Source organism: Jaculus jaculus, chromosome X (assembly GCF_020740685.1).
Source record: "Jaculus jaculus isolate mJacJac1 chromosome X, mJacJac1.mat.Y.cur, whole genome shotgun sequence".
Classification (NCBI taxonomy): domain Eukaryota; kingdom Metazoa; phylum Chordata; class Mammalia; order Rodentia; family Dipodidae; genus Jaculus; species Jaculus jaculus.
The window spans coordinates 36401244-36413846 of record NC_059125.1 but is presented as its reverse complement, the minus strand read 5'-3'; the positions used below and the strand labels follow the sequence as shown (position 1 = coordinate 36413846).

General features: G+C 38.5%; 1 pseudogene; it reads left to right on the top strand.

Annotated features, from left to right (window-relative positions):
• LOC101611259 overlaps positions 1 to 12384 on the top strand; it is a 65988-nt pseudogene extending 53604 nt beyond the window's left edge.
• Positions 12385 to 12603: the final 219 nt, after the last annotated feature.

The following is a 12603-nucleotide window of genomic DNA, read 5'->3' as shown; positions in this document are numbered from 1 at the left end:
CCTGAATGTTGCTTTTTAAATACATTTTTCTGTGATGATGAAAATATTTGTATAGAATACACTATTCCCAGTAAGGTTATCCTAGCCATGTCTAGCTAATGAACACCTAGAATGTGTGCAATGTAACAAAAGCCTTGAATTTTATGTCATAATTAATTTAACTTAAATAGCCACTCATGAGAAGGGACTACTGGACTAAACACTGCCAGATAATACTATATAATATTTAAATATAGATTAGAATTTTGCTTATAAATGTGCTGATGAAATAAATTATAATATTGCAATTATAAGTGAATTAGAGCCAGCAAAAAAAATTGAATAAAATCTTTATGTATTTAAGGATATATGTTTAATTAGTTTAGTTGTAACAGAGCTTACTACTATGAATGCCATAGTTTTGTTTACTCCTTTATTTTGAAAAGATCTTATTCATTAGTTCATTAGATTAAATTATTTTCAATTATTTCTTATGTTGTTATGGAAATACCTATACATAAAGATAGTATTTTAAAACAAAATGTTTCCCCTAGATTTCTCATGGTGTATACAATTTTGTATTCAACTCTGTAAAACCTTATTAATGGATTAATGGGCTGGAGAAACAGAACAGTAGTTAATGTGCTTGGCTGCAGAGCCTAAAAATCTGGGTTGGATTCCCCTGTATCTACTTAAACCAGATGCACAAAGTGACACATGCATCTGGAGTTTATTTGCAGTGGATAGAGGCCCTAGTGCACCCATACTTTCTCTCTCTCCCTCTCTGTGCTTCTCTGTATCCTTCTGCCTGCAAATAAACAAACAAATAAATACTTTACTTAAAATCTTATTAATTGGCATTAAATAAATTAAGTCACATAATTCTGATCCCAACATACCAATGAATAATACATAGGGTATAATTCTGCTGCTCTTAACAACATTTCTTCATGTTAATGCCAAGGTGAATTTATATATCAGGGCAACGCATACATTAGATGACAAGGAAAAAGTAAACTGAATTTGAATGTTTGTGCTGGGCTGGTATATATGCAGAAGCCTAATTTGTGAACACTGAAGCTTTCCAAAATAGCTACTATTTAGTTCTCAAAATGACTTATCATCAACTACAAGAGCCACTCACAAAAGTCTAAGCCACTAGATGCTATGTCTCTTAGAAACTGCATTGGATTCATTAAGCCAGGATTCATTTTCACCTGGGCGACCAAGAAGAGCATAGTATTTTAACAGGAAAGTATTCAAAGAAAAGATGTTATCATAAATAAACTCCAACTTCTAGAAGTTTTTATGAGAGAAACATACTTAAAAGTATAGTTCTATAAGCATTCTTCCCAGTTTGAAAATAATAAGAAAGAACAGTGAAGCATGGTGCCTACTTTATTAATTAATTTTATTTTAAAAAGTATTTTACTTTTGCTTGTTTATGAGAGAGAGAGAGAGAGAGAGAGAGAGAGAGAGAGAGAGAGAGAGAGAGAATGGGTATGCCAGGGCCTGCAGCTGCTGCAAACAAACTCCAGATGCATATGCCACCTTGTGCATCTGGTTTATGTGGGTCCTGAGCAATCTATCCTGGCTATGGCTATGCAGGCAAGTGCCTTAACAGCAAAGCCATCTCTCCACCGCTAATTATTTTTCTGACAGGGGTGACCAAAATACCTGACAGAACAATGTAAATGAAGGAATTCTTTGGGTCATAGTTTCAGAAGGTTCAGTTCATGGTCATTTGGTTCCATGAGCTGGATGGAATATGATAGTGGTTGGACTGTGTGGCAAAGGATGTTGCTGTCTTCGTTGTCATCAGGAAGCATTTATACTGATTCCTGAAGTCAGTTGTTTGATTTTATGAAGGAGAACCAAATAAATTACACATATGTAGAAAACACTTATAGAGCAATTACAGTCAGAGACCACACAATGACATACTTACTCTAGTTTAGGCACCTCTTGATAAAGTTTTCAGAACCTCTAAGGATAGTAATGTCAGGTGGGAACCAAGCTTCCAACATATGAGCCCTTTGGGAGACACTTCAAATCTAAACTGTCACTCCAACTAACAAATGCCACTCAATGGTGAATATCATAGAGAACTAAAATTCTTTTTCTAAAATGGAAAGAGAGTCTGAATATATTTTCATCTAAAATGAATTAAAGAATAGGCATGCACACACTTTCATCCTTTTGTTTATTCAGAAAGTTATATATGCAGTGATGGTGTCCTGAGTGGAAGATGGTTGGAGGCTAGGTATGGAATATTAAAGAAAAGAGACAGATATTTACTTTTATATAACCTATTCTTTACTTGGAACAAAGTCATTAAGGAAAGCAAAATAAAACAAACATAACAAATTATAAGTTATGGAATGTTTTCTTAAAAGAATACATTTCTATAATTAGCTTACTTAGTTATGCCATATTCATGTAAAATCATGGCAACATTTTGTGTTTCATAAATATGTACAATTATGGTTTGCTGACACATATGTTTTAAACAAATGAAATATGCAACTAGAGAGAATATTAGCAAGAATATAGATAAAAATTGGAGACTCAGAAAACACCATTTGAGAAAGTGACAGGTATACTGACATTTGAAAATGAAAAATGTTATGTTGGACAACAGTGAAATAGATAGATTATTCCAGAAAAATGATAACAATTCAAAAGTACTCTCTGCATATTTTATATTACACAATATTAAGACATGTTTAAGCAATATAACTCAGTGGTTTTGCCAAGAATTTCCAGCTTTGTTCTACAAAACATTCATAATAATTTTCCACAGGATTATCAGAAATCTTTCAGTACTCAGGTTTCTTATTATAATATTTTGGTTCCATCATTTTTTAAATCCTCTCTACTGTCCTCATCTTTGATTAAAAGAATGTTTTCCTAGCATCAAACTTTACAGTTTTATAGAATTTTATAGACTTAAGGTTCTAATTAATAAAACTGATTTGTAGCATGGGATCCATTTAGTAGAAACATTTTAACTTCATCTGATGAATTGGACAAAGAAAATAGTCATTCTAGGCTGGAGCACAGTAAATCTTTGTGAAGCATTATCATTTTTTTGTTAAAGTTTTTTTATCGATGAAAGTTCCTTAAAAGTTATTTTTCTGCTATCAGGATAGGAAAGTCCACAGTTTGATGTAGCGTGAAGAGTTGACACCTTGGCCTTGCACAGCACTTTGTTAATCACGTTTCTTCAAATGCATTTTCTTTTGTTGCTAGATGGCAGATTTGTAGGAGAGTGGCATCCAGAAATCACTATGATTACAGTAGTATTGCATACAATTGTTGAAGAACATTCTCTTTTCAAGGATTTCAAAATACTTTTCTAATGGTAAAGTGCCTTCACAATATTATGCTTTTAAAACTAAAATCCAAAGCACCGTGAGTTATAGTTTACCAAGGTCTGCTGTTGACTTTCTTCATCAATATATTTTTTTGGTTATCTACTAAATGCTGAACACTTCTGGGTGCAATGGAGTGTTTACAAAATAATAGGCAAGGTTTCTGAAGTCAGTTGTTTGATTTAATGGAGAACCAAAGAAAAATATGCATTTGTAGAAAACATTTATAGAGAAATTAAAGCTGATCCAATTAAATTCTTTAGTATTTAGACTAATTTTAAAAAGGCCAGAGATTAAAGTGAATAACTAGAAGTATTGACATTGGGAATATTTTTATGAGAAGGAGAGGGAAAAAACTGGCATGTTAGTGCCTTCAGCCACTGCAATTGAACTCCATACACCTGCACCAACTTGTGTACATGCATAACCTTGCACATATGTCATCTTGTGTGTCTGGCTTACGTGGGAGCCTGGGAGCCAAGCATGGGTCCTTAGGCTTTGCATATAAGCTCCTTAACTTCTGTGCAATCTCTCCAGCCCTGGGAACTCTTGTTTTAATGAGTGAGGTAGATGATTTGGTACTACAGAGTACAGATGACATTTTGGGCAGGTTACATAGCAAATTTAGTGAAATAGAGGACAAAATGTATGTGGGATGACCTACTCTTGTCAAATACAACAAAAAGCTGGATATTCAAATAGAATAAGATCCCCTTTCATTAAAGTGACAGGTCTCAGACAACAGAAGCCATAGGTGTAATGACATGAGGATGAAGAAAACATTTCAAGTATTATTTAGTGGTAACCATGGCAAATGGCAAAGGACAGTTTTGAAATCAAAAGGAAACTTGAAGATTATTCAGTCCACTTTCATCTTCCATAAATTGTGTTTGTGAGTGTGAAATAATACCAATTTACATACTGTTGCATTAATTAGGAGGTATTTCTAAAATAAGAAAGTAAAAAATTGAAATACACAAAGTAAAGCCTACAGGTTCACTGATTGTGTTAACAGTGTCTGTCTTTTGTCTCATCCTCTACTGTATAGATCACTTGATAGATAGTTAAGAACATTTGTCTGAAGTAAAAATCATTCCAACAAAAAATCTTGAGATAAATGGCTTTGTGTTTTCCAATTACTATGGTATAATTATATTTACATACTGTTCATATGCCTATTAACTTGAATAATTCCCACTATAGATCCTATGACATATAATATTTTATTACATTTTCACAACCATTACTTAAATATTAAATTCTCCATTCAAAGGTCAGATGTACCTTCAAACATAAGTAAGTCATGTACATTAATAAAAGAGAAAACCTACTGTAGAAAGATAAAATATATGTATATGGTGATGGTTAACCTATAAATATGTTCATTTTATTAAATATAAATCAAGCCTCACAGTACTCATGTCTGATATTGGCTGATGATTTCAGAATTTGGAAGGCAATTCCAAAGAGGTTACAAGTGCTTATGTTCCACAATGACGAATTGATCAGAAACCCACAGTTGCAGCAGAAACAAGGGAAATTTATTAAGAGATAGTGCACTTCCAAGGATGTAAAAGTGGGATAGAGCAAAGTAAGTTTAGGTCAGAAGTTATCATTGCACAAAAGATTGGTCATTTATGTTACTTACCATGGGATCATTTACATAGCACAGGCCATTTTTGGTGTGTGCTTTGTTACAAATGTTTCTAAATTTAACTTCATTATTTTCAGGCCTCATTATACCTAAAATCTCCACTCAAATGTGTGTTTTGTATTATAATGAGCCACAGACCAACTTTAGACAGTCTAGAGTCCCTCTTCACCTGTACTATTGGCAGGTTTTATTGGGTTTGGGAGAGAGAAGTCCTGGATTTCTCTTTGCTAATTTACTTTTGTAAAATCTGATAATCTGAAAGGCTTTACACAAGCTATCAAGATCTCACACTTTGCCCTATCCAACTGAATATTTTCTTCTATATTCCTACTTCCTGAATCTTGGATGAAAGCATGACTTGCTTTCTGTCAATAAAATTCAGTGTAAGTTATGCTTTTAAAATGTGAGGCTAGGTTACAAAGGCATTATGGCTTCCCCCTGCCTACCTTAGAATATGCGTTCTAGGTGAAATTAACAATATTAAGAAATCCCACCACTCAATCCCCAGCATTGTAAGAATAATGTGTGTAGAGAGACACCATGTCTGCCCAAAGTGAGACTTGATATCCAAGCTATATTGGCAGACATGCCAGTGATGAAGCTATCATTTATTTAGCCCAAGTGATCCTTCAGAGAATTCCCACTGAACCTTTTACTGACTTCAACACCATGAAAAATTTTAGGATGTGCTAAATTAACTCACAGCATGTGTTAACCAACTATAACCGACTATAGGGCATGAGCTGAAAAATCTCAACTAATCCATGACAGAGTATTGTTGGCCCAGATCTTGTGAAGACTTATTGTGAGAAGTCACAGCTAATTTGAGTTAGTGAGTGTCAGGCCAACTCATGACCAGAAGACAGTATTCCACAGCACTTTTCCTCTTGCATTCTTTCTACTCTTTCTTCTACAGTGTATCCTGAGCCTTGGAGGCATGATTTAGATGACCCATTTAGGACTGAGCATACAACAGTCACTTATTATTAGCACTTTGATCAGCCATTTTGATTTTATTTTTATTTCTTGAATATTTTGAATATATCCTATGTTCTCAATGACTTGAAGAAACTTTTTTAAAATATTAATTTATTCATCAATTTATTCATTTGAAATGAGAGATACAGAGAGTGTGAGAGAGACACAGAGAGAGAAAAATGGAGAATGGTTTTAAAATGACCTCTTGCCACTGAAAATAAATTCCAGATGCATGTCCCACTTTGTGCATCTTGCTTTATGTAGGTACTGAGGAATTGAACTCTGGGCTGTCAGGCTTTTCAAGCAAACACCTTTAACTGCTGAGCCAGCCCTCCAGCCCCTAATGTTGGTATTCTTTTTTAAAAAAAGTTTTTGGTTATTTTTATTTATTTATTTGAGAGTGACAGAGAGAGAGAAAGAAGCACGGAGGCAGGCAGAGTACGAGAGAGAGAATGGCGTGCCAGGGCTTCCAGCCACTGCGGACACGTGTGCCCCCTTGTGCATCTGGCTAACGTGGGTCCTGGGGAATCGAGCCTTGAACCGGGGTCCTTAGGCTTCACAGGCAAGTGCTTAACCGCTAAGCCATCTCTCCATCCCCCTGATGTTTCTATTCTTAATAGTCTAGTGGGCTATTTACTTTAGGATGAAAAATATTTGACAGGTATTTGCCGGTCTGACACTGATTAAATCTCTTAAAATATGCATCTATTTTCCTACAAACAGCCTAACTTTGTCTATTTTTACAATCTAAAATCTTTCCATTCTTTATGTGTGCCACATTTTTTTTTATCCATACCCTAGTACCCATGCAAAGCCAAATCCACAAACTGGCACATGTGCCTCAGATTCATATGCAATGGCAGGAGGCCTGGGTGCACCCATACTCTACCTCTGCTTGACAACATGTCAAAAACTATTTTTAAAAAGAACAATCTTGCTTTGATTTTTTTTTTAAATTTTGCCTCAATGTTTTAAGGCTGGCTTTCATTGAAGAGGAATCTTACTTCCTTGATCCAGTTTATTCCAAGATATTTTCGTTCTTGCTAGCTGTCTCCTTTACCTGCTCATACATTTGGATGTTTTCTTCATCAGGTTTGTTATTTGTATGTAAAATGATACTGATTTTTCTTTCTTAGTTTTATATACTACCAGTTTATTGAAAGTGGACATATCTAAGTTTTCTAGTAGAATCTTTAGGATGTGGTGGTTTAAATATATGGCCTCATAAACTCAGGCATTTTTTTAAATTAATTATTTATTTATTTGAGAGCGACAGACACAGAGAGAAAGAATGGGCGCGCCAGGGCTTCCAGCCTCTGCAAACGAACTCCAGACGCGTGTGCCCCCTTGTGCATCTGGCTAACGTGGGACCTGGGGAACCGAGCCTCAAACCGGGGTCCTTAGGCTTCACAGGCAAGCGCTTAACCGCTAAGCCATCTCTCCAGCCCTCAGGCATTTTTTTAATGAAGATTAAACTTCCTTCCTAAGTCTCCAGAAGACAGATCTCTGGTACAGGGGTCATATCACTGGAGGCAGACCTTTAGTCCAGACCTACTAGGTGTGTGGATAGCCAGTTTGATCTCTGGCTGTTCTTCCTTTCTGGTGTTGATGTATATCTCTGCTATGGAGGCTTAAGTGAGATTCTTCCACCATGATCGAGCTTCTCCTGGAATATTTAAGCCTTAAATAAACCCTTTCTACCTGTAAGCAGTTTCTGATTGGATGGTTTTTTCCCAGCAAAGAAAAGGTAACTGTAACAGAAAATTGGTATAAAGAATTGTGGTCATTCTTGTGATGAAGCTGACCATGGTTTTGAGTCTTTTGGAATGTTTGTGGGAAGAATGTGGAAGGATTTAGTACTTCAGACTGTAGCAGTCAGGCAATGCTATAAGCAGAGCTTTACAGGCTATTCTGATGAAAGTTTGAAAATGGTTAAGTCTGAGAGAATAGTGGACTGTGAAGGGTTTGGCTTATGCCCTTTCAAAAAGGCAAAGGAGATAACTCTGTTGGAATTGGACTATTGGCATAAAGGTTGGCTACATCTTGTCATTGCCCTGAGAAATTGAGCCAGTTGAACTTCAAGACTCCAAAAGGCTTAGGCAACTCCACAACTCCAGCTCTGCTATTTACTGCCAAGGAAAACCACATCCAAACCCAGCAACTTTCCTTGGCAGTAATTCCATAATCTTGGAATCTTTCAAATCCTGGGATCTTCATTACAAGCCACAGTTCACATTTACAGTTCCACACTATGGCATCTATGTGGGACTCATGGCTCTGTTCCACATTTCTGAATCTCAGCATCCATCTCCAGAGTAGCCTATTGCAATCCAAGGACCCTTAATTCCCCGCATTTTCCATACTTCCAAAGATAGTACCTGGTGAGTGATGCCACCAAATTTGTTAATGCAAGGGGGCAAAGTCCAATTTTGAGGAGCAGGAAACTCAACAACCTTCCTTCATTATTCCTCCTTTCAAAAGCAATCTGCAATCCTTCTGTTGTCCCAATGCAGAACAGCTGTCTTATCCACAATGTCAGTAATCTCTTAAAACAATTGCAGCTAAAGCAGCCAGAAACCAGTACACACTTCCTTCTGTGCAAAATTTTACATGTTTCATCTTTTTGCTCTGTATTTTCCTCCACCAAACATACTAGTTCATACTTTTTTTTTTTTTTTGGCTTTTCGAGGTAGGGATTCACTCTAGCTCAGGCTGACCTAGAATTCACTATGTAGTCTCAGGGTGGCCTTGAACTCATGGTGATTCTCCTACTCTGCCTCCTGAGTGCTGGGATTAAAGGTGTGTGCCACCACACCTGGCTCTAGTTTATATTTTTAAATTTATTTATTTATTTATTTATTTATTTATTTATTTATTTATTTATTTGCAAGCAGACTGAGACACAGAGAAAAGAGACATATAGAGATAATGGGCATGTCAGGGCCTCCAGCCACTGAAAACATACTCCAGATGCATGTGCCATCTTGTGCATTTGGTTTTATATGGTACTGAAGGAATGAAATCAGATCATTAGGCTAGGCTTTGCAGGCAAACACTGTCACCAATAAGCCATCTCTCCAGTCCAATTTACACTTTTTAAAAAAATTATTTTTTGTTTATTTTTATTTATGTGAGAGCAACAGAGAGAGAGAGAGAAAGATGCAGAGAGAGAGAAAGAGAATGAATGGGTGCACCAGGACCTCCAGCCACTGCAAATGAACTCCAGATGTGTGTGCCCCCTTGTGCATCTGGCTAACGTGGATTCTGGGAATCACGCCTCGAACCAGGGTCCTTAGGCTTCACAGGCAAGTGCTTAACCACCAAGCCAATTCTCAAGCCCCAATTTACACTTTTAAAATTAGTTTTGATCAAGTTTTCAGGACTCAGGTGGAACACAGGCAAAATACCACACCTATATCCCAGTTCATTACAAAGTCCTTTCTTTCTCATCTCAAACTTCATAGCCCAATTCTTCACAGCCTTTTCTGCATTTTTGCCAGGAAAATGTTCACCAGAATGACCCTATAAGTTCTAATTCTCTAGTCCAAAGTTCTGTATCCTTCTATATTCCTCTTGCAAACCAGTTAGGCTAAAAACCACATGGTCAGCCTTAACATAGCAATGAACTCACTCCTCTCCTGGTACCAATTTTGTTTAACAGTTACTTATTATTGAGACAAAACACTTGTGCAGAAGCAACTGCACCTAGGTATTACACATGTCTCAGATTGGATGGTGTAAAATTGGATATAATCATGGCTTCTAGAGATGCAATGACATGTAGGCAGCAGTAGGACAAGAATGACAGTTGTCTAATTAAAAGCTGCCTATCTTGTTCCACTTAGTTCTGAACTACTGGTAATAGCTTTTGAATTTAGAAAAAAAAAAAACAGAAAGAATATATCATCACTTTGTTGATATTATATTATACTTATCAAAATATCTTTTGGTGCAACTGTTTTATTAACTTGTTAATATTCTGAAGTGGAAGAAAATTAAAATAAAGGATTCCCACAATTATGTATCTTAGTGAGTTGCAGGTAAGCCTGGGCTAGTATCTACATCAAAAGCACTCTAAATAAATTAAAAAAGTTGTGATCATCCAAAATATCAGTAATATATAAATGTAATATAAGTATACATTTTATTCTATTTTGATAACCTGCACTCTTTATGGTCTTCAAATGCTAAAGAAACAATGATTGGCCACTATAAAAGCAGAGGATTATTTCATAAAGCTAAGACTAACAAAATTTCACAGAACACAAGTAATTGCAATAAGATTTTTTTTTTTTTTGTGTGTGTGTGTGTGTGTGTGTGTGTCTGTGGTGTGTATGCAGGTATGTTTGTCAACTGTATGCATGTGCGAAGGACAGAGGAGGACATTGGGGGCCCCTTCTTCTCTTACTTCTCTGTTTGTTTCCTTGAGACAGCATCCGTAACTGAACTAATAGTCTCCATTTTTTGGTCTGATTGGCCCCAATGATGCTCTGGTTTCCACTTCTCATAGGACTGTGGTTACACGTGTAGCTGTTTACAAGGGTGCTGGGAATCTAACTCAGTGAATCAGGCCTTCTCAAGCTCTCAAGCTTCTGTGGCAAATGTTATTACCCACCGAGCCATTTTCCCAGCCTCTGAAATCAGATAATTTTGGGGAGCTATTTTTTAATCTAGATTTTCAAAGAAAGCATTAATCATACAATCATATTCAATTCCACTTCTAGGTTATGGAAAGAATTGTTATAGCATTAATTTATAGCTGACTAAATATATTTAGGCTATATCTACCTGATATAATAAATAAATTCTAGGTTTAGAACAGCTTAACACAATAAATGATATAATGAATGTAACTATCTAGTGGATGGGTTTCTTATCTGCCTAGAGAAACAAGAAACTAGCAGAATTTCTCAAAATTTTCTTTCCCTCCAAGTGTAGGTAGAAATCTCTGAGTCTCCCAAGAATAAAAACATATATATATACATGTATGTATGTATGTATGTATGTATGTATGTATGTATGTGGAACTTGGTCCCTGAATCACATGGAGAATGGCACCCATTAACCCATTAATAGCAGGACCTCTAGCCACTGCAAATGAACTCAAGATACAGGTTCCACCTTGTACATCTGGCTTACATGGGTCCTGAGGAATCAAACCTGGGTCCTTTGACTGCAGGCAAACATCTCTCCAGCCTGAAATATAAACTTAAAAAAATATTTTATTAGTTCTTTGGGCGCTGCAGTGACCTAGGTAACTTCAAGTGCTCCCCAAAAAGTGAGGGTGCCAATCGGGGGTCAGGAGCTGCTGGCATAGGTGGAGCAGGATGAGGCTCAGAAGCTGCAATGTATCAAGGTGCACAAGGAGCTGGAGCTGCAGTTAGACCTGGGCAACCTGCTGGCTTCGGACCAGACTCCCCACCACCACCATCACCGTGTGGCATGAGGGAGCCATACCAGAGGCTGAGCTTCACGCCCTGGCGCAGGAGAACACGTGGCTGCTCATCAGCGAGCTGTGGCAGCTGCCCATGGAGCGCATGGAGGAGGCAGTGGTGGCGCGACTGCCCGAGCCCAGCACCGGCCTCCCACTGAGAGAAGCCGCTGCCCTGGCCGTGGCCCCTGACCCGCTGGCAGCAGTTCACGTGCCTGAAGGGCATCTGTCCCAAGAAGAAGACCAACCTGGTGTGGGACAAGGCGAGCGGCCAGTGGTGGCGTCGCTGGGGCTACAAGTGCGCCTGGGGCGACACCAAGGAATGGCTGATCAAGGTGACAGGTGGCGCGGACCCATGGAAGAACAGTTTGCCAAGCGTATTCAGGCCAAGAAGGAACAGATGGCCAAGAACGTGCTGAAGAAGAAGCTGCAGAACCTGGCCCGCGTGCACAAGGTGCAGATGCCCAGCGCCGCTGGTCTGCACCCTACCGGGCACCAAAGTAAGGAGGAGCTGGGCTACGCCATGCAGCTGGCCAAGGTCTCCACCGCCTTGGTGGGCCTCGTCCAGGAGCGCCTCCCCAAGGAGAAGGTGCCTTGGGCTCCAGCAAGAAGAGAAAGTTTCAGCTTCTTTTCAGAGACTTTGCAGCCGAGAAAAAATGAACCAGTTGGAGCTACTTCGAGTCATGAACAGCAAGAAGCCTCAGTTGGACCTGACAAAAGCCACCAATAAACAGATCAGGGAGGAGGACCAGAAGGCCATCTCCCAGAGGAAGAAAATGAGCCGCAAGGGCAAGAGAAAAGGAGGCCGACCAGATCCTGGGTGCAAAAGGAAAGATGGAGGTCTGCCCGGGGGGGGGGGGGGGGGTGGAAAGGGAGGCTTGGGAGGCAAGATGCAGTCCAGAACGCCTGGCGTGGGTGGCAAAAGGAGAGGAGGAGTGCAACACCAAGGAGGGAAGAGGCGGAAGTAATAGTTCCACCCTTGGACCTGTTCTCTGGAGCAAGAACTGTGCTGAGTGTTGATTTCTGAGTCTTAAATTGGGGGAGTTGCAAAAGAAATGGCATTGAGGTGGAAGGGGCAAGTTTTCCCCTCTCTTCAGAGAGTGAGTCTTGGACTACAACGAAGTAATGTTTTCCCCACAACCGAGACTGGCTGGAGAGTAAGAGTGTCTTTTGAGGACTTGAGAATT